This window comes from Stylophora pistillata, chromosome 5, assembly GCF_964205215.1.
Source record: "Stylophora pistillata chromosome 5, jaStyPist1.2, whole genome shotgun sequence".
NCBI lineage: Eukaryota > Metazoa > Cnidaria > Anthozoa > Scleractinia > Pocilloporidae > Stylophora > Stylophora pistillata.
This window is the reverse complement of record NC_142523.1, coordinates 20,038,561-20,062,903: the sequence shown is the minus strand read 5'-3', so window position 1 is coordinate 20,062,903 and position 24,343 is coordinate 20,038,561. Positions and strand designations below refer to the sequence as shown.

At 37.5% G+C, this 24,343-nt stretch overlaps 1 long non-coding RNA gene across 3 annotated transcripts; it reads left to right on the top strand.

Moving 5' to 3' along the window:
• Positions 1–10,041: 10,041 nt before the first annotated feature.
• Positions 10,042–17,099, top strand: LOC148730709 (uncharacterized). Of its 3 annotated transcripts, XR_016001146.1 has the most exons (4): positions 10,042–12,745; positions 13,229–13,362; positions 13,541–13,638; positions 14,619–17,099. It is a non-coding gene; the product is annotated as an uncharacterized LOC148730709 (long non-coding RNA). The 3 variants fall into 3 exon arrangements; XR_016001144.1 differs by having other exon boundaries at positions 10,046–13,362; XR_016001145.1 differs by lacking the exon at positions 13,229–13,362 and having other exon boundaries at positions 10,051–12,745.
• The last annotated feature ends 7,244 nt before the right edge of the window (positions 17,100–24,343 follow it).

Below are 24,343 nucleotides of genomic sequence, written 5' to 3'. Positions count from 1 at the left end.
GGAAAATACGTTACGCTAGTAGTACAGGTTTTTGAAGTTTTTTTTTTTATTAAAATGAACCATTCTAAATTACGTTTTGCAATATTATGAATATTTGATTAGCACTTGAGTTCCGCAAAAGGTTAGCTCGTCATAACTAAGACCTCTCTAAACATTAATTTTAATTTTTCCCAGTTATCTCGATACACTCTCGACCTTCTAGTCATCAAAGGAAAAAAAATTGTCAATGCGAGCACTCTAATTCCTTAGAAATTGGTGGGCACTATACAGACGCTAGGAATAGTTAGATTACCCTGGAGTTATATTTCATCAACACCAAACTATTTGCTTAGCGAAGGCCTACGTGTAGCTGTACCCACCTCCTCCTCCCCGGAAGAGACGGAACGTCTACGAAAGCCTGACATGCATCCTGTTTATGACGTCAATCTTTTGCATGAAACAGTGCGATGATTTTCCATTGGCTAACTGTTTTGTCGGTTCTTTCATAAATTCTGATTAGTTAGAGTTGGTGGTTTTATTAATGAACACGATGGTCAACAGAGTGTTTTAATGGTCACCGTCGGGAATAGAGAAATTTCAAGAAGAACGGGAGAAAGCCATTGTTATGTTTTTTTGTGAGGTAACGATGTCTCTGTTTCGTTGCCAACTGGCTATGAAAAATCTTTCATATATCAGGCCGCCCCAGTACTCGCCACATCTTCTCCGGAAGAAATTCTTCACTATAATTGTTGTGCCGTCGTTAAAACTCAAATGGAAGACAAGGAGCACTCCCTCAATGGACTTGGGGTAAAAGAATTGTCTGCCTTCAACACTCGGTCTCGTTGGGGACGGTGCTGCAGGCTAATAGAGCTATCCAACTTTTTTTACACGACCGTGTCACTGACTACTATTGAAAGCAGAGACGATGTGAACGTTGAAATCGTTTCGACAGTGCGATGCTAACTGAACATCGTCCTTTTCTTACTCTATACCAAATATCGCTCATAATCCTCTTCTCTGTATCCCTATAGCATTGTATATACTGAAACACGGACACTGAATTGCGAGTTTACCCAAAATAATTGAAAACGAATTCATTTGAATTCTGTTGTTTACTTCGATTATTTTTTGCGCAAGAACGTGCCACCACGCGGAAAATACCACCAGTCTATCAAGTTGCAAAATTTTTCATAGATTAGAGTGACGTCACATAACACGATTCTTGTCAGGTTTTCAAAGACGTTTTCTCCCTTCCCTTTCTCTTTTTGGATGAGGGGGGTATGGCTACATTTATGCTTTGCATCTAGTTTAAAAAGAAACTTTCTCTCCTCATATGAAAGCAATAATATGAACAATAATCTTAAGCAAAAGTTAGCGTCGTTAACATATTTGCTTTGAACTTTTTCTTTCCTTGAAATCTGCGTTGGAATACAGAAAGTAAGTAGATACAGTATCTCTCCTTTTTACCTAATTTTGAGTTTGAGAAGCCCAGCCACACGCATTCTCCTATAAGTAGCACAGACTGTCTCCAGGCCTGTTGTGGGAGAAGGACAGGTTTGGGGTGTAGACATGTTTTGGTTGATCTTTACCTTAATTCCTTCTACGAACTGAAGTCAGTCATCAATATTTGTTTGACTGAAGTGCATTTCAGCCTTTCCCGTTCGTCTGTGATCACGAGAGGTTTGAGATATTTTAGTGATTTGTGTGAGGCACTCTTGTGTTCTTCACAAAGAACATTTCGTTACCACCTGAGTCTTATTCATAATTGTTTCAATGAGTTTGTAATAAATGCCATGCCTTTTTTGTTTTTTTGTTTTTTGTTTGGTTGCGTTGATGCAAGGATGCAAAGTTAGCTAAACTCGACAGCTAGCCACTTTTTTTTTCTCTCGAAGTAGATTGTACAGTCTCAGCACCCAAGGCGATTTTCTCTCTTTTCCTCGTAATTAGAATATATTAATCAGAGTGAATTCTGCTGTAGTTTCTTTGTTTGTTTGTTTTTCATTCCTGTACAACCATGTATTTGACATAGTATCAGAATACATTCGAAGTCGAGTTGAGTTCCAGTCTTTGAATATTTGTTTATCTTACCGCTATTATTGATTTCAATATCTCAACGTACAGTCATTTTTCTCTTTTTAATTTTCGGATGGGTGGCATAGTCAAATTCATCTAAGAAGATCTCACTCCCCCTTTTCCTCGTAATAAGAATACATTGGTAGGGATTCTGTTTTAGTTTGTTCTTTTAATCTGTTCATTCTTCCTTTTCTCATTCCCGTTCCACCATGTATTTGATGTACACATTTGGACGGCTAGCATGTAAGTGCAAACTTTCTTTACTTTGTTTTTGGCATAGTGGTAGTAAAAATTCCAAGTCAAGTTCAGGTCAATTCTTTAGATCGTTTGTACATGTTACTTTTATTATTGATTCTGTGTATCTTTTTTTCTCTTCTACTTCTTGGAGTGGGTGGCACAGTCATATTCATCCTAAGTGATTGTATCCGCCTGTCATTCGTCATTTGAAAATATTCGCAAAATGAACGGTAGAGGGAAAGCTCGTTATGATATGAAATTATTCTTCTGTTGAATCGTTTGATTGATTTATCGTTTTGTCGCTTTATTCTTGTGAAACAATATATATGATGGAATGATTAAGAATTCAATGATTGGCAGAGTGTCAATTGAGATTCGATGTCAAAGTGAGGTCCGTTATTTGGATGAAATACATCTTCAATTACATCGGCTACATGGCTAGCGATTGATTAAGATCAAGGGCTTTAGGCCTGTGTTAAACTGGCTATTGAAGCGGACAAGATGGGTAAATCTTTTGATCTCATTAAAACCATCCCATGGATGGTTTTAATTATCTGTGACTTCAAGGAGGCTCGAAAGGGTTTTTTGGACCGAGCGGAGAATGGATTCCAAGATACACGCAAGCAAACTACTCCTGAGGGAATTAAGCGGTAGCGCGCGCGTTCGCATCCGCGGAAAGGAAACCCTGTTTTCTGCTAAGTTTAAAGCTCGTGACGCTCTGAAAGACGACAGAGCCCTTCGAAAATTTACTTTCACTGGTCCTCTGCAAATCAATGAACAAGTGGTGACCCATGGTGAATGTGTATCGGCGGATGAGGCCTTCGATGAGGCTATATTCTTAGAACGACGTATTAAGACACCATGCAGACGTTTGATGGAAAGCTTAATCTTTTCTCAAGCATTGTCCAGAAGCTGGCAGATGCTGGTCTTTCTTATCGTAAACTACAATCTCTGTACGAGAAATTCAACACCAACGGCCTGTATGGTATACTTGCATTGGCGCCAACAGCAACATTAACTTGTCGCCATAAATCGAATTCCGCAAGAGTGACCTCAAACAAGAGAATTCTCTCCGAAATACTTTCACATTTCCTACACTCGTAACGGGAAGCAGTCTGACACTCAATTGATAATTTTTTTCAAGAATGTGTAAAATCACAAAAGAGGTCAAGTCCATTTTCAGAACGAGCGCTTTTTCTTACGGGTTGCCTTTCCCTTCCCTGAAGACATCGTTTTATCACGCGGATGCGGACTCGTCCTCTCGAACATGAGCCACTGAGTCAGCGGGTATCATTTAAAACGCATGACCGACGGTAAAGTGTGACCTAAAAGAGCGGAAACCGGAAATAAAGCCTGCTAAGTTGATGTGCTAGTATCTCGAAAATTAGCGCGATGACCTATCTGGCCCTGATTTTCTGAATACAAATTATTTTCGCCATTACGCATTCCTGAAAAAAATAAAGATGAAAAGTTATTTAATGAATTTTTTTTACATTTTTAAAACAGCATTTTCCTAAATAACTCAAGTTCTACCTGATAGCTTTTTTTATATCACGTGTACAGATAGAGAATGTGATGATGTTTAAGAAATTTAAAAAAAAAAGTTAACCGACTTGATTTTTGAGATATCTTTTAAAAACTGAGTTTTAGAAGGTCTTTTAGCTCTACTATGTTGCCATGCCAACATATCATGTCTGACGAACCCCCTTAAAAGATTGCCCTAAAATAGTGCTATGAATATGTCTAGTCATTATCCTGATGATAAGTTTGACAGTCCTGATATCTCTTACTGATTGGCACTTGCTGTTAATCGTGGAAAACCCTTTAGAGCCTCCTCAAAGTAACCTTTTTTTGTGGCAAGGTAATTACAGCGCTTTTGGCGACAAACACACGAATACGTTCTTTGATAAAGGGTTGCGATATGCGTCTTTAAGTTAAGTCGACCTGATTTTGATTGTTCGGTCAAGATTGCTCCATGTTATCTTTTTCCCTTTGGGTGTACACATGGGTTTTTTCATAGACTACTCTATCCATGAAAAATAAAAATGATAAAAAAAAAGGATAAATAGAAAAAGGAGAACTGAAAACCACACATAAACCATTTTATAATACAGTTTAGACCTTAAATACCAATTATCGAAGGTTTCTTTTTGTTGTTTTTCGCAGTGTTCAGGTCCAGCTTCGTGGAAAGAAATGGTTTTGCGCATTATTTTGATCTAATAGCACGCCTCCCATAAAATCGATGTCAGCGATTATATTAAAGCTCACTAAACACACTTGCTTCAAAACCTGCGTGTAGTTATGGGTTTATCGAACTTGTGCGGCTTATGATCGGAATTAAATTTAAAAATGAAATTGTAAAACAAGAGGCTGGGTTGGGATGCGCTGCATAAATTGATCGGTGATCATCTCTGAGTTGTTTATTTGGTCGATCTCTGACTTAACTTGACACAAACGGTTACACGTGTTCGTCCGTGTTTTTTTCGTTTCCATGATTACCACGTTTTGGATACGCGGTACAAAAAATGTAGAAATGGCGGACTACGCGGTCGTCCTGGGTTGAGCTGCACCTAAGCCTGGCTTGTCAGTCCTGGGGTTTTGTTCTAAGAACGCGGCTGTCATAAAGTAATGCGTAGTTGTCGATCTGTACTGTCTGATTACGCATACCTTGAAGTTTTTGTGTTCATGGATTCACAGAGTAGGGAAGAAAATCAAAATATAGGTGACCCTCGTAGGCTATATCACTCTTCAAGGAGCCATTTGACATCTTTTTATCCTATCAGAACATGGTGACTAAGAAAAAAAAAATTGCGCCCTATCTCTTTTTTTATTTTTCGCTGTTGGTCGAACTTGTCGAGGAAAAACCTAACATGTTTCAAATTTATCAACCACGGCCTAAGAAAATACTGGAGAACATTCCCTCGCTTTCCGCTTTAGTGCCTCTTGACAGTCAGATCGTGCTTCCTCATTGCTAATTCACTCTTATCTTGAAATATTGTCACCCACTATCCCTGTGATGTCATTTTTAAGTGTGTCTTACATATTTTCAGAAGTAACGCGGAACTAGCACGTGATACACTACTGATATATCTAGAAAGGTTTGATCTGCGCATCCTGCTAACTTTGAAGAACAACGTTATTTATTCATAAAGAGAGCATTTTACCATTTCAATTAGCGACAAATGCTCTAAAGCGCCGCGAAATTTGCCAGGCGGAATGCCCTGTTGTATCAAATAAAAGTCTCACAAAAATGGAATTGCAATGAAATAAGAATACAATTTTTAATAAACGGCAAAGTTTAAATTTAAAGAAACCTAGCTTAATTATTATTGAAGCCTGGAGGATAGACAGATAGAGGAACGGAGAGGTTCTTGAGCTATTACCTATTATTACAATCTCTTATTGTTATCATTTTTTACATAATTTTTATTGTTTCCACTATTGTTAATATGATTATTTGTAACAATTTGATTATTTGTTGAGTGACAATTAGTCTCTATATTCTGTAATCATCCTTCTCTTACGTAACAGGGTATTTAAAGTATGTGGGGGGCAGCAGCAGTAGTTATATGCAGCCTTAACTGCCTATTTTTATATCATGCTCAAATTTACTGACGTTGCTTTTTCTTTTCTCTTTTATCTGATTCATTTGGGCCTTATAACAAATTAGCTGGTAAGTAACATTAATTATCTCTATTGAATTTGCGTTTGTCTCTTCTTAGTAGCTACATTTCTTAAAATTGGAAAACTGCTGTTGTCATCCTGTAATGAAAAAGTCAGAACTTGACTTTGTTGATTAGGAGATCCTTCCTGTCCCTAATGCTGCGTTTATTTCTAAGGAAGTAGCATCTAAGACGAAAAGGAAAGGTTGCGGTTTCTCATCGGAGTGAATGCTCCGTTTAGATGATCAATTATTGTTTTTCTCCCGATGTAGTCATTGTGTCTTCTATCTGTTCGTAAATTGATCCGTTATAGGGATGGTAATATTTAAATCTCTAGGCTCAAGATTTCCATGATCTGACTTGGTGATAGTGCCATACCATGAGAAATGCTAGAATCGTTTTCCAGTTTCTGTAAAGCTGCTTGTATAGCTGCCTCAATTAAAACGTTTGTTAACAGTGACTAGACGACGCAAGGCGCTATGATCTCGTTGTCTTGGATTGTTTCGCCGCTGAAGTTAAATACAAAGCGGGCTGGGTTGATCACTGTAAATTCGAGTTATCCAATAATATAACGGTAGGAGAGAAGTAAGACAGCGAACCACCGTTATCATTTATTTTCAAAATTTATCAATTGCGTCTGACAGATTCCACCCAATCACAGCTTAAAAAAAAAGAACGGTTCATGGGATAACTCGAATCTAGTAAACCTCGATCTCTAAATTGGAGAAAATTAAAACTCGCACTATGCGGCCGAAACATCGCGATGAACATGCAAAGGGACTATATTGTGAGATGGTTATATTTGATATAGAAAGCTTAAAATTTTTCCTACTGAGACAGGTTTTATCTTAAGAATATTAACATTTACCACTATCAAAATGATAATTTTTTTTGTCTTTTACGATATTTAACAAAACATGATAAAAATAAAACAGTTGAGGAAATTTGAAACCGGCGGTCTAAGTAGTCTGAGGCTTCTGAGAAATGAAATTGTTCCATCCATCGAATTTTTTTTTTTTATGACAGCATTTTTAACCACTTTTTTCGCTCTCTGCCTCAAATATGCACCATTTCATAGATCCCGAAAAACCCGTTGGGAATTGTACTCAATTCAGAGCCACTTAAAAATTGCAGCTATATTCTGAAAGAAGACTGACTGAGTTCAGTGCGACCTGAGCAATTAATAATCGAGTTAAATTTATATGTATAATATCCGAAATCTATTAAGAAGATCTTTATGCCGCTTCAATTTCACTAGTTGGAGTTTGCTTTTTCTTTCAATTTTTACTGGCATCCTGTTCTAATTTACTTACTTTTTTGCTATTTCTGTTTCTTTTCTCTTTCATCTGATTCATTTGGGTCAGATGACAAATTAGCTGGTGAGTAACATTAATTATGTTTCTGTTGCATTTGAAATCCTTTCTAGGAATAAGTTGTCTCCATTTTGTAGATCTCAAAAAGAGTAATGACCAATGGAACTTTGCAATAAAATTAAAAAAGTTTTTGCTTTAACGGATCGAAACTCTTCTCTCTTTTTTTTTTTTTTACTGATATCTGTGCTATATTAGTTAATTTTTAATCGTTGTTCCAGTTCGTTACTTTCCACCTTCGTTTTTTGTTTCCTTTTTATTTGATGGGGGGAACTTCTCAATTGCCGTCGTACACCTTGCGATACAAAACAAATAAACAGTGAGGTTTAGTTTCCTCGGGTTGCAATTGATAATTCTGTGTTATGAATTCATCCCAATTTTTGCTCTAGTGTGTTTACTTTTTTAGTTCTCTTTATTTTCCTTTTAATCTGGTGTTTTGGCTCACATTTGTTAAATCAGACCGTACGTAACATTTTCGTTGCCTAATATTCACCAGTTGAGAAAAATTGGAATTTCTTGAAACAAGCTGAATATCTAGACTGAAAGAAGGAAAGGAAGCACGAAATTCTCCTGCCTGTTCGTAATTGATATTAGAGTTTACGATTAATTGTCGTTTGTAGTAAATACGTACTCTAGTCACGGTGTTTTCATTTTCTTTACTATTTTTTTTTTTTTTTGTCTTCATTTCCCTTTAAATCTGCTTGCATTGGTTCCCGTTTGACAATTCAGATTGTAAGTAATGCTCTCGTTGCTAAGTAGTCATTGACTTTAATAATGGTTATTGACTAAATAAAACTGCTACAAACAAGTGGAGTCCACGTATTTACCTATTTGTATGGATGATAGGGGGCATTCTAGAATTACATTTAGAAAAGAGTAAATAGTTTAGGTTTCTACGATTCATTAAATCAAGAAAAATTTCCAGTTGCATTTATTTTGTTTCTCACAGACACATTGTTAAACACTAAAAGCATGCTTTTTGATTGCTACATGCGATTTTTTTCACAAAACATGTGAAAAGTGAAATCTATTTTTTTGGCAATGAATTGAGTTGCCTGATTACTCTGGTACATTTAATTTTCTCTTTTCTTGTTGTCTTCATTTTCGTTTTAATCTGGCTCCCTGGCCCCGGAAATTTGACAAATCAGTTAGTAAGTAACATTTACGTTCCATAATAATTATTAGTTACAATGATGGTATCTACTGGATTTGAATCACTTGAAGCAAGTTGATTATCCAGACTGACACTAATCAACAAGTGAGATACTCGTGGAACTTGTCTTCCTTTTCGTAACTGATAATTGAGTTGAATTTATGAATTTTAGCTGGCGTGCTAGTTTGCTTCCTCTCTCTCAAAAATTTCTAATCCTCGTGAAAAAGATTGTTCTCAAGGCGACATTTTCTAACCACTTCAGATCTTTTGTTCAGCCCGATGACATTACGACTGCTTAAGATGCATTAAACAGGTTGACAGTGGTTTTGCGCAGTCTGTACTCTTACCGACAAAGATATTCATCCCCGCAATGGTCAAAAGTTTGTGGACTCTCGAGGCGCAGCCGAGTGAATCTACGATAAATATTAACGTCAAATAAAAGGATTATTTTAGTTCGTGTCACGTAGACATAAGTAGCATTGTCTGTACTCAATCTTGAAACAAGTTGAATATCTAGACTGAAAATGCTCAAGAAAGGAAAGGAAGCACGAAATTTTCCTGCCTGTTCGTAATTGATATTAGAGTTTACGATTAATTGTCGTTTGTAGTAAATACGTACTCTAGTCACGGTGTTTTCACCTTCTTTACTATTTTTTTTGTCTTCATTTCTCTTTAAATCTTCTTGCATTGGTCCCCGTTTGACAATTCAGATCGTAAATAATGCTCTCGTTCTAAGTAGTCATTGATTTTAATAATGGTTATTGACTAAATAAAACTGCTACAAACAGGTGGAGTCCACGTATTTACCTATTTGTATGGATGATAGGGGACGGTATAGAATTACAGTTAGAAAGCAGTAAATAGTTTAGGTTTCTACCATTCATAAAATCAAGAAAAATTTCCAGTTGCATTTATTTTGTTTCTCACAGACACAGTGTTGAACACTAAAAGCATGCTTTTTGATTGCTACACGTGATTTTTTTCACGAAACATGTGAAGACTGAAATTTATTTCTTTGGCAATGAATTGAGTTGCCTGATTACTCCGGTACATTTAATTTCCTATTTTCTTGTAATCTTCATTTTCCTTTTAATCTGGCTCGCTGGCTCCGGAAATTTGACAAATCAGTGAGTAAGTAACATTTACGTTCCTTAATAGTTATTGGTTACGATGATGGTATCTATTGGATTTGAATTATATGAAGCAAGTTGATTATCAACAAGTGAAATACGCGCAGAACCTGTCTTCCTTTCCGTAACTGATAATTGACTTTTATTTATGAATTGTAGTTGGTGTGCTAATGTGATTTCTCTCTCTGTAAAATTCCTAATCGTCATAACAAATAATCGTTCTCAAGGCGACATTTGGAGGGATTGCAGAATACCCGGCCACTCACGCTCTTTATAAGTGGAGAGCTCCCGCGGTCCGCAGTCCCATAGTGGATGAATGAAAGGAGCACGATAAACTGCCACCGTGGTCCGCAGTCCCGGTGTCGTTGAATGAAATTTGTTATAGGGCAAGGAGCACGATAAACTGCCACCGTGGTCCGCAGTCCCGTTGTCGTCGAATGAAATTTGTTATAGGGCAAGGAGTACTATAAACTGCCACCGCGGTCCGCAGTCTCGTTGTCGTTGAATGAAATTTGTTATAGGGCAAGGAGTAGGATGAACTGCCACCGCGGTCCGCAGTCCCGTAGTCGATGAATGAAATGTGTTCTGATGGGCAAGGAGTACTATAAACTGCCACCGCGGTCCGCAGTCCCGTTGTCGTTGAATGACATTTGTTAAAGGGCAAGGAGTAGGATGAACTGCCACCGCCATCTGCAGTCCCATAGTCCATGAATAAAATTTGCGCAGAAAAATATAAACAAAAGGATACCAATTTGATGCCACGAAATTAGCCCGAATTGTTAAAGCCTTTTTAAAAGCATAATAGCTTATCCGCCCAAAAGTCGCAAATTATTCCATCAATAGCCTTTTTACTCTCATCGGACAAAGGCGGAACAGGTGCAAACGGCTCTCGGAAATGCATTTTGTGAGCGATGTAAAAATGCCAGCGACTACCCCCATTTAAGAAAGGCAAACTCTAACCCGTTGTCATTGTGAAGTTTTAATGGCGTTCCGCAGTCTCGAAGTCTATGAAAGAAATTTGTCCAACTCTTCTAAGATGCTTAAACGTAATGATTATTCTTAGCTGAGGGAAACCCAAACCCTAAAAAGAAGGTAAAACCCTAACACTGAATGAAATAATGGATTTGAACAAAATTTGGCTCTAGCTCAAATGTGAGACAAATCTGACTTTACATTTGTCCTGGTCGCAAAGACTCTAAATGTGTGACAAATATTTTATAATATTTGTCCCAGATAAATGCAAGACAAATATTGTTTGAATATGAAGCCATATTTCATTCAAGGGCAAATATTAGACAAAACAGACAAATGTGTTCAACATCATACCAACCCTATTTTACCCCACGGAGACGTTTTTTCACTCGCGTCCCCCCTTGAATGATCTATTCAGTTCCCCTACTTTGTATCTCTAAGGAGATCACTAAGATTTGGGCATTTTTTGTCTGGATCAAAAGTGTGATTTTTACTTAAACAAACTGAATATTGGTAGAGGCTCGTACAAGGAATTGCGTGACTTGACCTGTCCAAGCCATACAGTTGCCTGAACTGACTGTTAACTTCTGCGGTACTGTTCGTATTTTGAGATACAATGAATATATGAAGTTCATATATCTTGAACTGCGGTATTAGATGCGTATGATGCAGTTTCAGGTCTGATTTTCACTATTGCATAAATAGCGCTATCTACTGCGAGGATCGTGCATCATACGTATCAAATACCACAGTTCAAAATATATGAACTTCATATATTCATTGTATCTCATTTATCACTTTCACGGGTTTAGTACGAATCAACTTAACGGGCTGCTCCCAGTTGGCTTGTTAGCTCAATTGGTAGAGCGCTGCACTAGTATCGCACAGGTCAGAGGTTCGAGTCCCGTACAGGCCTGATTTTTTTCAGGTCTGATTTTCTCTATTGCATAAATAGCGCTATCTACTGCGAGGATCGTGCATCATACGTGTTCGTATTTTATTAGTAAAAACCCAAGCCAATGTCCCCCATTAGACTGTCGAAAAGAAGAGAAATGTCATTGTGTTAAAATTAAATAAAAAAGATAGAACAAAGGATAAGGACAGGGCTAAATCTGCACTGAGGTATTCCTCATGATCCTCAAAACTATCGTAGGATTCCAAGCAGTGTATTTCAGAATTTCTCTTTCGACGTCACTAGCGCTATTGTCACTTTCAGAGGCAATTTCGAAATGTCTCGATCGGGTACCTCGACTGACAAAGTCATCACAGTGACTGCAGTAATAACTCTTTTTCCCTCATTTCGAATTGAGAAAAGATATTGAGCTAAGAAATGACGAGAACTGACGAGCATTACAGTAACATTTGCCGTTGCACTCCGATCCGCAAAAATATATACAAATTTTCGGAAGTGCATGCGCAGGTAATCCCTAAAGGCCCTCGCGCGACGCTTTGTGTGATTCGAATTCTTGGACATAACATAATCGGTGGGATTTCGAACGTCACTTCAAATTGAAAGCGTCTTTCGTCCAAGTGTCACGTCTTCGTTGAAGCAAGCCTTTAACCAAAAGTTACTCCGCAGTTTTGTAGTATGTCTCACAGAGACAGATCGAGCAATGCAGGGATTGATTTTGACAAGCTTTCCGAGTCACCGCTAACGTCTAGGCACTTTCACCGTCGAACGGTAAGCGTTTACGTGTATTAATTAAACGTAGGTCAGTAAGACAGGTCAGCAATTCACTCGTTTTGCTCTTTGAATATTTAGACAACTCCAGGGACAACTACAGTCGTTCCTCGAGCGCAAGACCGTCCGCGGATTTCCATCGAGAGATCTCGATCTGAAAATCATATCCGTCGTGATTTGCAGCTTGACAGTAATGGTGATTCAGAAGAGACCTCGCCAGTTTATCAACCAGTCGCCTCCACTCGCTTGCCTTCATTTGTGCCCTGCGGAACACCATCTTCCTCCTCATGGAGGAGCCGATCAACTCCAGCCACCGCGCCACTGTCTCTGTAAACGCTAGAGCGAGTTGTTCCGATCACGAAGGGCAGTTTGACACACTTCAGTGAAAACTTGTTCTTACAGAATAAATTGACAACTTACAAGGCCAACAGTCAGCACCCGCAATGGCAGAAAAAAGGAAAAGTGAAAACCTTCCACGAGATATGGTGGTGAGTATTTTGGTTATTTTAACTTTGAGACGTCACGGTGTTGATAACAGCTTGTTGATAACACTTTGTTGCTGATTTCATGCACATAGCCGTCATAACAATAGACGGCCATTTTGTTTTTAAAGGATGAAATTTATTGTTGAGTTATTGTAGTAAGTATAGTTTTAAAGGAGCTATGTCATGATATTTTAAGCCACTTTGCTGATGTACAAAAGTTACTTTCAAATTTAGTTTTCTAAGTTAGAAAAACACCAAAGAGGTAACAATAAACCAAAAAGGAACAAGGATGGTCAAGATTGGGCAAGGTTGAGAATGGCAGACTTGAAAAACTTGGCCAAATTTTTAAGATGCGCCCTCTGTGATGTAAGCCAGGTTTTTTGTACATGTATGCTGGGAAAGTCCCAGAAGCTCTGGGATTTTGCTGTTTCATGACCATCCCAGATTTTGCCAATTTATGTTTTCATATGTTGGGAATGATTGCAGAAATCTGGCAGCCATCAGGTAAATAGAAGCACTCCCGATTTATCCCCGACCATATCAGATGATCAGGGATATGTATGATTGTGTGTTTTCATAAAGCCCTGGTGAGATGGTGCATGATAGTGGAACTGTCATAGGTAAGTTGGGAGAATGAGAAATGCTGTGGGAATATGAGCCATTGGCCAGTGTTTAACAACTTTTTTGGTTCTCCCAAACTTCTTCTGAACAATATATGTCTTGAGTGTTTCTATTAATTTGAGTTACTGTATACATCAACCCAAGTACTTAAAAGCTTAAGCTCATTTTGCTTTTCAGTTTTAACAATCACACCAACCTTGAGGTTACCCAAGCAATCGAAAGAGGTGTCAGAGCAACATCAGCTTTCAAAGAGGCTGATCCTGTTATATTAGAGTGTAAGTATAGATTAATCTTCTATAATTATGACTATAATATTTGGTGGCTTAATAGCTAGCACATTGGACTGTGGATCAGACGTTTGGGTTTGAGCATTGGCCTGGACCAGTGTGTTGTATTGTGTGTTCTTGGGCAAGACACTTTACTTCCATAGTTCCTCTCTAGCCTTTAACTTAAACCAGCTGTGACCGAGGCAGGTTGTGCTGTTGTTATTTGAACAACGAGACAGACTTACAGCCACAATAAAATTTTATTTATACAGGAAAGTACAAAAGAAATAATACTGATAAAAAGAGAGGGTGATTTCAAGCAAATCCTCAGTAAAATAGGTCACTAACTTGAGGTTACATGCACTGGAGTTACTTTTTTTGTGACCAAGAGGTTCTGAGCTTGTAAGTGCTGGTCTTGACACTCTGAACTACTGAGTTAAACTAACTAACTGTACTTATTTTATAAGGAATCGAACAATAGCAGGAAATTCTCTAAAATTTTGGAAGTCAGGTGTGATCATTCTAAAATAAATTTAGCTGCAAATCCTGTGGTTAGGATGATTTGGTTATCATAGGAAATAGTTAGGTGTGATGGTGCGACTTAAAGAAAATTTATGATGCAAATCCTGTGTGTATGATAATTTATTATCATAGGAAATAGTTTTTGAAGATGTAATTCTAAAATTAGAACAAAAATATTGCAATGTCATGCACAATTGTGAGCCTGGTCACACAGCTATTCCGTTAAGTTTATCCATTGATGATATGACTGACTAAGAAAGTGAAAATTATGGTATTTGCATTAATTTGTATGTACTTTGGCCACTTCTGAAGATTCTTTTGTTGGGTCCATTTATCCAATATCAAACAAGGAAAATGAGTGCAACATTCAGGCATTTTCAGTTATATTACTTTTCAGAGGTATTTTTATTTTATTCTGGACAATGATCAAGATTTGTGATATAATTTTTGAATTGCTTTTGTCACAGGTGCCTGAAAGACTTACTTTAAAACCCTCAAGCCAAAAATTAGAAGAGTTGTTAACCCACATGAGGAATGAGGGATTGCCCCAAGTGGCAAACAAGCAGGATGAAAGAGTAATAAATTCTAGGAGGAATCAAAGGGGTCACAATGTGAGCGAATAATGGTGTACCTATCCTAAACAAAAATGACTAAAAATTTTTATCACGTGACCAATTATTTTTTTGTTTTGACCAGGTGTGTTGTCACTTGCATCAGTTTCAAAACTTTAATGTCAACAACACTTTAAGGAAAGTAATTAGCTACTGTGGTGATTGTTGTAAAAAAATTTGAATTTTATAGCTTGATAGTTCATTTTGTAGCCAAAAATAAAGCCTCAGATAGTTACAGTCAAACTGGGCATTCTTTTTAATGCAAACTCGCAAACGTTTGGCTCGTCATTGGTATTTGATTGACAGCTTGAGTCGAGCAGCTTTCAACCTGTACAAGCAAGTTGCAACTTTCACTATCAAATTTGCTCAAGCAAGTTTCCAAGTTCCCGTTTTCATTTTGCTGTATAAAACAAGGTAATACCAGCTCTGCTTAAAAGAAACAGAGTAAATTCAGTCAGCCATCGCCCGCCTGTTTATCGAGAGACTTCGAGAAATAAGTGATGGGCTTAGTTAAATTACCAAAACCAGGAATCGAGCTTCAAAATTAAAAGTGTAAGCCATAACCTTGAGGGACAGATTTGAATTTTTAAGGGAAATTCACAGTTTGGCAATTTGGAGCTAAGCCTGTCACTAATTCATCGCAATCTGTTGATTAACTGCAAATATATATACCTTACTAGATATTTTGTTGTGTAGTATCGCTGAGTATTTTTACGAGTTGTGCCGTATTTTGACGAGCCCTTAGGGCGAGTCAAAATGCAAATACGAGTAAAAATACTCAGCGATACTACACAACAAAACGTCTAATAAGTTATTTATTATCCAACACGCCAAACTGTTATTTCAGTGCGGGCAAATTTTGCGGATATTTGTTTATGGGGAGTGCGTGACAGAAGTATGCGAAGCGGAATGGAATTGGCGTGTTGTTGTGTCGCTGTTTCTATTTTCTTCATGAAATGAAGAAATTTTCTGGTCGTCAAGCTGTTTTTCTTCGTTCGATTCATCTAATGAGCTTGGACCTATATTAGCCAGCCATTTTGACTCTTCGTCGACGGAAATATGATTCAAATTGTCCGCCACTTTTTTTTTTTTCGTAACTACAATCCAACTCTTCGCTTGCGCGATGCGAGAAAACCTGTTTAACCAGTACTACAATAGACGAGTACAAATACTGCGTGATCTTTGTACTCGTCTATGGCGTTATTTGTACTCGTCTAGGTGTAGTTGGATAATAATAGGCAATATCATGCTGTTTATTTGAAACTTAGTTTGTCATACCTGACTTTATATGGCAGAATCAAAACCAGTGCTTGAGAACTTACTCAGCAATTCAAATTGAAAGTTTCAACCTACTCAAATAGGTTGCAGCTCGCTCGACTCAGACTGTCATCAAATACCAATGTTGAGGTAGAAGTTTGCAAGGTTGCCATCAAAAGAACATCTGGTTAACATTTGACTATAGAAAATTATGGTCAAACTGGTTGCCTCCTGATCGGAACTCTAGAATATTGCATTGTGATGTGAAAATATTGATTGACAGCTTGCTGAATGCAACTTGCAACTTTCACTTCAAATTTGCTAGAATAGTTTGTGAATTATTTTCAAGTTCCATTTTTCCCATATAAAACAATGTAATTGCTAATCTGTTTCTAAGAAAGAAAATAAAATTGCTCAATTTTTGCCTGTTTATCAACGTAACAGACTGCAAGAATGTAGCATTCAAATTGCCATTGTCAGGAAATCACACTTCAAAAGGAGTCATGTGAAATATGACCTTTTAGTTAAATTCCTATGAAGTGAGTCTGTTGCTAATTTCATGCAGCAAACTTTCAATCAATATTGGAACATTGCAACACAACGTTGATGAGTTCCTGTAAAAAAAACTTACCAGCAGTTTGACAGTAATTTGTAGGATTAGCTGTGTTGGTGATGTGATCAAAGACTAATTGGTATGTTGCGATGATGTTCGGTCTTTTTATTCCTTATAAAAAGAGAACCTACTGTATTGAAACTGATAGGGCAGGCAGTACCTAAGTAGCACTGTTTTGGAAGTAACTCCTCTTTATGAATCATAACACACTAAGTACAGTTCATGTGAAAATGTTTTGTCGAGAATGTCCTGCTGGAAGACTTGAAATCAATGATGTTATATTTTAAACTTACCTTGTAGCTTTTCCCAATTATTAAGGTTATAGTCTGTATCACATATATGGCATATATATAAGTGTACAGGGGCTGATTAAATACATTTATTTATTAAATGTTAATTTCCTTCAACAGAAATGGTTTTGTTTGTACACAAAGGAGAAATGTTAGATAAATTTTCCATTTACTATACATTTATGTGTGTTGATTTTAGTCAGGACTGTGGGTGTGAGATGATTGGACATGAGAGGATTGCATTAATCGAAGTAAATGCGATTCCATTTTAAACTGCCACTGAAACAATGAAATTTCTGATATTTTATTGAATGCAGTGTATTATTGGGTACTTGCAACCCTAATACTGAAATAACATGTGGAAAAAGCAATTTTGTGTAAATTGACAACAGGGTCAATAGAGGAGAAGAGAATTTTGGATCATTCCATGACAAAGATGATATTTGCCCTACATTTGTCCTGAATTTGTTCTTACAAATGTCATCTTTAACGCATTTGTCCTTGTTCAGAGCAGGACAAATCATGATATTTAATTCATATTAATACCACATTTGTCCATATTTACACCCAAAAGGAAATGCACAATTATCCTGTTTATCTTTAGGACAAATGTCATATTTGTCTTCAAGTCAAATACCGACAAATATGACAAACGTTACATTTGAACCACATTTGGACTGCATTTGTCTGACGTCAAATCTGTTTTTTGGCCCAGTGTAACCATAAAAAGAAGCTAATCGTTAACCATTATAACTCTTCTAAGTTGCTTAACCCTGGTCAGTATTCTTAGTGGACATGAATAATAACCTAATTCGATTTGACAATATGGGTAAGCTATAGATTTTTAATGAAGGCTTAAGAGAAAGCTACCTAATTAGTGGTGTCGTTAACGCGCGGCAAAATTAAGAGCAATGCTTTATTTCAAACATCAGCCATAAATTTGACTTTATTTAAATTACATCGTACATTATTGATAAAAAGGAGATTTGCTCGATAAACTAATCTAAATTTAAAAACATCTAACTTGGAAAATATTCTAAAGGGAGTGGGAAAGTGACAGACTTAAATGAATTTACATGCATAGCGAGTTAAAAAACTTCTTAGGCACGGTGAGACTCCAGAAGTTGATGAAAACGTTTCTTAAAACTACTGAAGGAAGCTATTTGACTGAAGATAATTAAACCATTGGCTGGGTAATGTCTCTATGTATTGGTTTAGCCAAAACAATATGAAACTCAGTACTTGTTGCTGGTGCTGTGGTCGGATACGGGTCTGGTTTCGACTTCACAAAGACTTTGTTTGTAGCTCTGGCCCGTGGAACACGTAATTGTACTATTTTTCCAAACCCATCCGCCTGCAAGGACTCTGTGGCGCGCTCGTACTCTGCCTCAGCGATTGTCCGAGATGATCTCTTTCCATGCTTAACGGCTTTGTACGTTACTGCCGGTCCAGGTGACAAAAGGATGCTCTCCTCGAATGAATCGCTCGTTGGTTGTTCGATCGTTTTATCTCAAAACAAATTAATGATTTCTTTGAGGAACTGGAAGAGAATAAAAGAGAGTTACACAAGAATTAAGGCATGTAAGAAAAGGATTAAAACTTAAACGAGTATTTTACAATGAGTGCTTTATTGGTAAAATTCAGTTCCCGTAGCCACAGACTATCGACGGAGGGCATTCCTTTCAAATGTAGGCAAAATGCGACTTAATAGTAAAATATGTTGCTTTAAAATAAACTTCTGTTGCTTTACCTGACATAAGATTCCCTTCTGAGTCTCAAGATGGTTAACGAAGACTGAGTCATTCTCCAGCGTTGACTTGCTTATTTTGGTTGGAGGTTCCGTGGAAGGGACGCCAGCGAGCAGTTCGGCTATGACGTGATTGAAGACGTGTAGGGCTGTAGCTAGGCGGGGGATAAGTTCTGGTGTCTTGGATTTTGGAGGCACTGTGCCGTCTTGAATTGCTTCAGTTATCTCTGCGACAAACATGTCAAGGTTTTCTCCCAAAAGGGCGATTGCGTCATCCTCAAAGGTGTAAACTATATTCTTGGCAATTTTATTAATAGTCAGAAAGAATTCCTCGAAATCGCTTATGACTTCGGTTGATAGGTAGTCTTTAGCAGCCTCCATCTCGGAAAGAGTAGGCCTTAAAGCTAGAGGAGTTGTAAATAAAATTCGGCCGATTAAACCGTGGCCATGGTCCATCTTTGCGATGAGCTTGGCGGCGTTTAACAATTGTGTTGAGCCAAGGATGCTTAGAGCAGTGTTAGGTGTTATTAGTCTTGTGTCTTCCGTTGAGTAGTGATAGGAACAGCGCTCACCAGAGAACAGTTTGCAGAGTAGCTCGACGTCTCCTGTGTCGTTGTCCTCGTCTGACTTCATCAATTTGTTGATTCTGTCAAACACCTCCAGAGATAATAGAATGGCTTTCTTGTTCTGGGCCAGATGCTTCACCAGACCTGACGAAGTTGTTTTGCTGAGTACAGTTGAGGTTAGGTCTGAAGCTTCTAGGGGATCCTGGGCTGCGTGCTGTATCACAGACGATTTTCCTGTCGTAGAAACAAAAAGTCTTGTTTATGAAAAGGGCCCTTAAAAATAAGGGTTAAGTTAGAGTTAGCGAGAGGTTTGCAAGACTAACCAGATACGATCTAACCCATGTAAACCGTTGCCGAACGGAGGAAAAAAAATAGGAAATTTTTGGTTAAGGCATCATAAAACCAAATATACATATTTTATACTCACCAGTCCCTGGAAATCCAACAAATATGGTGAACAGGTTAAGAGGCTGCCTGTGGGTGGAAATGACTTCAACGCGGGAGTCGTTGCATGCGAGGATAAAGGCTGTTGTAGTAAGCAAAGTGGGATTAAAATAGCTTTCTGAGCTTCCAACCGATACAGCCTTATTTCTAACAAAACGGTGTATTTCGTTGTCAGTGAAGAGCTTGCTGTAAGAAAATTGTACAGAATTCAATCGTCGCTGTAAATTCACCCGTGTCTGTTCGTTCTGCTTGTAAAGCGTGGAAACGGTATACATTCTTGAAGGGATTACCACGAGTATAACTAGAATATCATATCCTTAGCTTACTACAGTGAACTAAGAAAGAGGTTAACATGACTGGAATAACGTGAGCTGTTGTTTGAGACGCCGGCACTAAGATTTATGCTAGTGGTATTGTTCTGGCGAGTAATTGAAAGCAATTTTCGTTTGTCCATTATTTAAGAGTTGTTACATCTCTGAAATTAAAATATAAGGAATTAAAAGAATTTTGTTCTCACATTTAATAAGATATCATATCCTTAGGACAAACAAAGGGAGGCGGTTGTTTTGATTAAAAAAGGCACTTTATTGAGACATGTTTACAAGTGTGTATAGTATCGAAAAAACCCCGGCAATCCAGCAGTGGCACACAAACTCCACCTGAAGCCCAAAAACAAGACAAGGAGACACAATGTGGCATGCCAAAGGGAAGTTATGCGCGAGATGAGAGAAAGCAGAGAAAATGGCGTTACGATAACTTGGCTGTTTTACTGAACGATAAAGATAGACTTATTCAGTGGTTAATGGGGGAGGGTTTGCTGGCCAAATGTCGATTATGTTCTATTTGTGAAGGCGACATGAACCTTGTTAATTGCGATGACCGCTTTTGTAAATATAGTAAAAAGATTTCCACGATTAGCTTGCGCCTCCTCGGACTAAGTATGTAAGGTTTAATTTGAAATGTGTGTAATTGTTATTGAAATGTGTGTAATTGTTCGCGTAAACGCGCGGTTTATGACTCTATTTAATAGTTCGCTTCGCTGTTTGTTAATCGGTAGTTAGTATTAATTAAAGTTCATAGAAACACAGTTTGAAATAAATTAATCAATATTTCTTTATTTTGGTTGAGGGGTTGATGCGGTCGATTCGCAACGCGCGACGATGACTGTATTTAATGATGCGGTCGGCTTAGGAAAAGACTTGCCACTGCGGACTGCGGGGGCAGCATTATTAAACACCACTGCGGGACTGCGGTGGATATTTCTCAAGTAAAACATTTTTGTGGCCGAGTTTTCTGAAATCTAGCCCGACATTTTCTAACCAGATCAGATCTTTTTTTCAGCAAGTTGACATTGCGATTGCTTAAGATGCATTAAACAAACCGATAGTGGTTTAGCGTAGTCTGTACTCTTATCGACAACGATATTCATCCTCATAGTGGTCAAAATGTTGTGGCCTCTCCAAGCGCAGGCGATTGGTCGACAACAAAATATCGACGTCGAATAAAGGCATCATTTGAGTGCGTGTCACGTTGACATGAGCAGCTTTGTCTGTACTCATATCGACAAGTGCAAATTGGCCGATCAGATTGCGACATTATTGCCACTTGTGGTAAAAAGTTCCTTGTAGTAACCAGTAATAGAGAGCACAATTCCAACCGAGCTAAATAATTTTTTAACTGAACTTTTTAATTAAAAACTTGAGCGTAAAATTCTGCTTTCGTAGAATACTCTTCAGTCTGATGATCGCTTAGTAGGTGAAACTTTAGTAATCTAAAATCGATATTTTCCTCAACGTATCTATCAGATCACTTTAGGACAAGTTAAACATCCTACGCAAAGTATATTCAGCCACTTAAAAAAGTAGAATAACATTCGCGCACAACAGTTTCATTGTGTGTTATCATTTGCCTTTTTCAGTTTGGGATCATTGGCCTTTGTACACGTTAATTCAACTAACAATTTATTTTGCCGTTCTTTCCTCTTTAAAATTATGGTTTATGGATATTTTAGCGGGTAAGAAAATATTTTAATTCAGAAATCGTGTTTCAAGCAAAACGCTAAAAAATTAACAATTTATTTTAACAACACTTCCCGAAGCATTTCTCTTTATATTTACTTTTCAAAGAGGTTCGCAATTCATGTAAATTTTGGTCAAATAAAGAATTTGACTTTCTTAGCTTTGCTAGGTATATTAAGTTTTGTTTCGCTTGTAAGTCAGTCACTATTTCTTGTTATCATCATCCTCTGTTTTCCTTTCTTTTTCTTCCTTTTTAGGCGGTAAAATGTCGCTTCATCTTTTGTTTAGGAAAATTAATCGTTTTTGCATGTCTCTAAATGGTTCACTTATCCGAAAACAGGAGCTCATAACTTGGAGCGTTAAACTGCTCTTTGTTTCTGTTTGCAATCTCTTGCGTCCGCAAGAGATTATGATATAAGTACAAAAATATGTTCAAATACAAAAGTTAATTCACATTAATGATTTCTATTTTAAACCGGCTTTAAAATGACACAACATTCAAGTTTAATTATGTCATTTTTCTATTTTATCTGGTCACCAACGTGTCATTGACAAAACAGGTCGTAAGTATCTTTTTCTTTTATTTTTACTATTTCTCATTCATTTTCACATTTCTGATGCACCGGTCAGTCATTATGAGAGAGACACAGAGTTATTATGATTTTTCGTTATCTCCTTTTGCGAAAGAGTAGAGTTGTAAGCTTTCCTTACAATGAATCGGGCGGGCATAGTTTTCACCACAGTCACCATTTTATAATTGCAGCCAAGAGGAATACTTTTTTTTTTCTCACCATATTTCACTGCATTACCGCAGTAGGGCAGGACTAGAACGGAACATATGCGATCCATGCCAGTAGTCCACCCATTAAATCCCACCCATCCCACCCCAGGGGAGGACATCCATTACACAGTAATCTCGTGCGTGGGAAATTAACGTCTCCTACCCCTAACCCTGTGGGAGACGGGACCTCCATTTAATCGTCCCTATCCGAGAAGACTAGAATATCTAACCATTACTTGATGTTATAGAAAGGTAGGATATTCTTCTCAATTATTTTAAGACCTTGAGTGTTGGTCCGGCCGGGGCTTGAACCCTCGACCTCCCGCACAACAGTCCAGAGCTCTATCCATTGAGCTAACCGGAAGGCAAAGTGACCTTTTTACCAATGCTGGTTGACAATATGTCCAAGACTCTTTTCCGGTCAGACTTTCCCATTCATTGCCAATATGGTCACTATTTGAAGTACCCGACAGTTGTAGCAAGTGCAATATGACTTGGCAGTTAGTCCTACCCCTGGTTGTTCAATTATCAACACACTTTGTCTTAACGATACTAAGATTAAGAACTATGAAAGCAATAACAAATGTGCATAACTAACTAATACTTCTCTCTTTCCCATTACCTACCTTGACTGGCAAACAGACAGTAAGTATCTGTATTTTATTTCATAGTAATTTTGGTGGGTTTAGCAAGTCTTTTCACTGCTTTCACTACTGCAGTAACCATCATGTAATATATATTCATACTTCACTGTAATGTACTCTCGGTGATAATAAAGGTTACGATTTTTGTTACACAAATATTATCGGGAACAAATATTTGGCCGAAAAATTATGATCACTAGCTAATAAACACGGCATTCTGATATTCGCCCTACTACCCAAGTTGTATTTGCCTAAAACTGCTTTAAGTTTTTTTGAAGTGGGTTCTTGTAAAAATATTAATTCAGGGTGAACCATAAGTAGCTAAGGATCCGGTTTCGATCGAGTGGCTCAGTTTAAGGAAAGATTTAATGGTATCTGTAGAAGACTGTGACGTTGAAGTGTCATTCACTTGATACTAGGAATTGAAGTCTTGATTTTATAAGTAGTTACATATCAGAACTAACTACTGTACAGAGGTTTTGGACGACTGTGTAATGAATATCAAATCTCTTGCTAGTTAGGTAATTCCATTCGTTTTTCTGTTCTTGATTTTTTTCCTTGTTGTTTCTATTCCATGGCCTTGCTTCTAATAAAACCATTAGAACGTAAGTACATGCTTTATTTTTAAAAAAAGCATTTGTATTTTCATGGCGCCTTTACAGCGCGTTTACGTTCACGCATTGAACTGGGGTACAGGTGTTATGTGAAGGAAAAATTTTGCAGCATTTCTCAATAAACAACTGGATGTATTTGAGCTGAAGATGCATATTTTAATTTTATTTTTATATTTTTTATTTTACATGTCACTTCTTCAATCACTTAGCTGGTAAGTCCAAGAAAAGTTATCTCACGCAGTTTTTATTCTTAATTTTCATGCTCAAAACGACATTTTTATTCTTTAGTGCGTAAGATCAAATTTACAATAAGATTATTTATGAGTTACTTATTCTTTTCGGAGTCCGAGTCGAATAAGTGTTATAAAAACAAATCCAAATTATTGTAACCTATTGTTCCCCATAAGGGAACTGAAATTCAAAGGAAGCATCTAGCAACGAGAACTCGAAAATGCATGTAATTATATGAAATGAAATTTTGCATCTGGTCGGATGGCGAGCTGTAGCACTGGACTGGGCTTGGCAGAACTCCGATGTAACCCGGGATTATTATCGAGAACCCATTAAAATCTCTTTTGCTTTCAATAGTACAGATTCAGTCAATGAA